This window comes from Chrysochloris asiatica, unplaced genomic scaffold, assembly GCF_000296735.1.
Source record: "Chrysochloris asiatica unplaced genomic scaffold, ChrAsi1.0 scaffold00467, whole genome shotgun sequence".
NCBI classification, from domain to species: Eukaryota; Metazoa; Chordata; class Mammalia; order Afrosoricida; family Chrysochloridae; genus Chrysochloris; species Chrysochloris asiatica.
The window spans coordinates 598,085-602,879 of NW_006408985.1; positions in this window are offsets into that span (position 1 = coordinate 598,085).

The window sequence follows — 4,795 nt, forward strand, 5'->3', positions numbered from 1 at the left end:
TGTGTGTGCATAAAGTAAGGAGCTCTGGTAGCGTAGTGGTTATGAATCGAGCTGAGAACTGCAAGGTCAGCAGTTCGAAACTACTAGCTGCTCCGCAGGAGAAAGATGAGGTATTCTGCTCCCGTAAAGATTTACAGCCTCAGAAACCCTGTGCAGAGTCGCTATGAGTTGGAACCGACTCCACGGCACATAACAACAACAACATATATAAAGTGGTAGGTGAAAGGGGAAACTATTGTAAGGAGAAAATTAAGAGAGGTAGGTGAGAAGGCATACCATTGTAAGGAGAAATAATTGATTATAAGGTGAATTCTGAAGGACAAGACTACAGGAAACTGTTTATTGACCAAACACCTGGATTGGCTACTTGGATCCTCAACCAGGAATATAGCGTGGTTCCTGAAAAAGAGATATATCAAAAATTCAGTTGTAATCTGGGCTCCACCTTCTCTTCTTTCGCAAATCGGATGGGTTCTTTCTGTAGGAATGCTTATGCTTATAATAAATCTTTCACTTCTTTAAAGAATAAAACAATCTAATATTCTCCATAAAAAAGAAGCAAGGATCATTACCGTACCGTCTGTACACAGGGTTAGTAGGGATGAGTGATTTAGACATTGGCTACCTAAAATGGGATGTGCTATAAAAACACAAAGTGACTGGCTTTCAACTTTTCAAGAGGGAGTTTAGTTTTAGAGTGGTCAGGAAAGGTAAAATCTCCAATGTGTAGTTTGCATGCTGTCTAGGTGGTTCTGGTTCAAGAAGATGGGGATAGGATTCTTATGATTCAATAGTGATTAATTGTTATCATTATTAATTGTGATTGTCACAACTGTAAAGGTAGAAGTTTTGTAGCAAAAGGGGGAATGGTTTATCTTACAGTCCAGGGATGGAGGACACTGGGACCATCAAGGGAGAAGAGTAGAAGCGGTGTGTGGAGCCCTATCCAGAGAAGTGGTGATGGCAGTGATGGAGGCAGAGATGTAGCCATGGAGAGATGAAGCATCTGAGGACTCTAGACACATAGAGGGTAAGGGGCTATGTGTTGGCAGCCGGGGGGCATACTTGCAGTGGTATCCTTTGGTTGTGTGAATGATTGTATATTCCTGAGTGTTTTGGTGTACATCCCTCCCCACAGAAAACAAGAAAACAGAGATAATAGAAGCAAATACTGGTGAATGATGATGCATGGAGGGGATTGTGACCATTGCAATGAAAGGAAATACGATAGAAGGTGTGTAAAACTAATGTTCTCCCATGTAAACTTTCATGCAATTTGCAATTAAAACTAAAAAAAAAAGAGCAAAAACACATGAAAAGCTATTGAAATTTTTATTGCCATACAAAAAATATTACAGGTAATACTAGAAATTTTTTATTACAATGTCCTTAAAGCCTCATGAGAAGTGTGATATAAAGGCATGTTGTAGTGCTATACAGACTATCAATAATATAATTAAAGTATGATAATTAAACTAAGTATTTGATTCAACTTACTTTGTTCTCTTGGAGACCTCATGTGTCTCTGTGGGTTCATATGCTGGACTGCAAAGTTACTTTGAACCACAAGGTTGGTGGTTCAAGCTCACCAGCCACTCCTCAGAAATCCTATAGAGGGTTGCTATGGCTTGGAACAAACTCGATAATTCTGTCCTCTCAGTGCAAGTTCATACAATCTCTGAAGCTCAAATAGGGTCATGTCCATTCACTTTTACTCTTACTGGTGTTATTGTTGGTAGGTGCTTTCTTGTTGATATCGACTCTTAGAGACCTTATGCAAAACAGAATGAAGAACTGCCCAATCCTGCAACAATTTCACAATCAGTACGTGCTTGAGCCCATTGCTGTTGTCTTTGTGCCAATCAATCTCGTTGGAGATCTTCCTCTTTTTCGCTGACCCTTCACTTTACCAAGAATAATGTCCTTCTCCAGGACTGTTCTCTCCAGATAATATGTCCAAAGTATGAGAAATGAAGTCTGGCCATCCAGGCTTCTAAGGAACTTTCTGGATGTTCTTCTTCCAACACAGATTTGTTTGTTTTTTTGTAAGTCCATGGTACAATTAATAATCTCCTCCAACTCGATAACTCAAAAACATCAATTCTTCTATAGTCTTTATATTCATTGTCCAATTTTCACAACTATATTGTTGTGTTGTTAGGTGCCAACAAGTTGGTACCAACTCATAGTGACTCTATGTACAAAAGAACGAAACACTGCCTATTCCTGAGCTAACCTCACAATTGCGGCCACTCTTGAGCCCCTTGATGTTGCCACTTTGGCAATCCATTTCACTGGGGGTCTTTCTCTTTTTCTCTCACCCTCCACCTTACCAAACATGATATCCTTCTCCAGCAACTGGTCCCTCCTGATAATATGCCCAAAGTACAAAAGACGAAGTTTGGTTATCCTGGCCTCAAAGGAGCACTCTGGCTGCACTTCCTCCAACACAGATCTGTTTGTTCTGTGGCAGCCCATGGCACTTTCAATATTCTCCTCCAACACCACAACTCAAAAGCATCAATACTTCTATGGTCTTCCTTATTCCCTGTTCAGCTTTCACATGCATATGAGATTATTGAAAATACCATGGCTTGGGTCATACACACCTTAGTCCTCAAGCTGACATCTTCATTCTTCAACACTTTAGAAATGTCTTGGGCAGCAGATTTGCCTAATGCAATGTATCATTTGATTTCTTGACTGCTGCTTCCGTGAGAGTTGATAGTTCAACCAAGAAGAATGAAGTCCTTGACAACGTCAATCTTTCTCCATTGATAAGAATGTTGTTTATTGACCCAGTGGTGAAGATTTTTGTTTTCTTTACATTGAGTTGCAATCCATACCTAAGTGTTGGCGACATATGCAGACCCGGAGACGCTGTGGCCCCTTGAGAAGACAGTCAAGACTCTGGACCAGGGGCCCGCTCCAGATCTGCAGGTCATGGCCCTTTTGGACCAGGATGTAAAACTTCTGAGGGCCCGGGCACATAGCCTTTGGTGAACTCACCTCCTGGCTAAAACTATTCAATTTTTCCTTATGACTGTATTGTGTGTTCTTTATCTGATTTTCTTGCTTTCAACTCTGGTAGCTGTAGCCTCTGGAAGAATGTTTAAGTCCAGTAATAATACGCACTTTGTCTTGGTTAATCACTCCTCTGTAAATGTCATTGCCCTGGCAGTACAGGCTGTGCGGGCTGTTATCAGAGGCAAGGTCTCTGAGGAACAAGCAGTGGCGATTTGGGCAGAATGTAATAATTAGTCTCTGGGTAACTACTCAGTTATGTATAATATTAAGCTAAAATATGAGCTGCTGGTATCCATGCTTGACAACCATACAGAGAATGCTCCTAAGGCAGAGTCAGTTAAACCTCCCCAAATGACTTATGAGCAAGAACGGCTATATTGGGGTAATAGAAAGACATTTTAGATGGATTATGGGTATACTTAATTAAAAGACAATAGTAGCAACCTCCTTCAAGTATCCCTGAGTAAGATAGTTTTGACCCTGAAGAAAAATTGTCCAGAGTATTCACTTGCAAGAGAAAAAGTAAAATTACAAGAATATTTGTATGAATAAAATTGTAGCAGCTCCCTTAGATTGTGCTACGTGATAACCAGTTTGATCCCGACACATTTAGACTTAAAATGGTAATAAGCATTTCAGTATCCATTAATAAATCCTGAAACTAGGGTAGAAACATACAAGAATAAAAGACTGTACTGTTAAAATGAGTGTAAACTTGTCCCCAGTCTTTCCTGAAAGTATAAAAGTCATAGAGAAGATTAGATTTTGATTAACTGCTTATAATTTTGTTCACAAATGAAACCACGTACCTTTCATGCATAACATATGCAGAAGGAATTAGAATGAACACTTAACTTGGCTCTTTGTAGCTAACTTTTCTTAAATTTTATTTGTAGTTCTTTGTAACAAAAAAAAATCATGTGCTTTGGATATCTCAAGTTGCTGCCCTGGGCCACGGGAGCCCATGAAGTTAAACTTTAAACCAATAATTGCTTGCCTGTGCCTTTAACTTAGGAAGAATGGTTGGCTAAGAATATGAGCACAGGATAATTTTCTGAGCACAAGATAATTTTCTAAGATCTGAATGACGCATGAGATTCTGTAAAATCACTTTGTACCCTCTTCAGATAATTAATCACATTAAACTTGTACCTCCTGCCTTGATTTCCCTGATCTGAAAATGAATAAAAGACTGAGGCAAAGCTAGTCCTGTATGCTATGCTGTGCTAGCTTTCCTGACAGCTTACATCAAACATGTGTGTCTGTCTTCTTTGTGTCTAATCTATTTCTTTCGCCTACCAGATCTCCCACTCACATTAAAACCCCACGTTTCATTTAGGCACTCCTTTGTTGAGGCGGGACTCTGACTTAGGACCCCCGACACCTAAGGTTGATTAAGTGTGGTGAAAGAATATAACCCTGGTGCACATCTATTCTAATTTTAAAACAATCTGTGTTTCTTTGTTCTGTTCAAACAACTGTTTCTTGGTCTATTTACTGATTGTTCATGAGCACAAATAAGTGTTCCAGAATACTCACTTTCTGCAGTGTTGTACATAATTTGTTATTATCCACACAATCAAAAGCTTTTCTGTATTCAGTAAAGCACAGGTAAACATAGTTTGTATTCTTTGCCTTCAGCCATGATCCATCTGAAATTAGCAATGATATCACTTGTTCCATGTGCTCATCTGAATCTGTCTTTAACCTCTGGAAATTTCTGGTCAGTGTACTGTTGCAGCTGTTTTTGAATTGTCTTTAGCAAAAA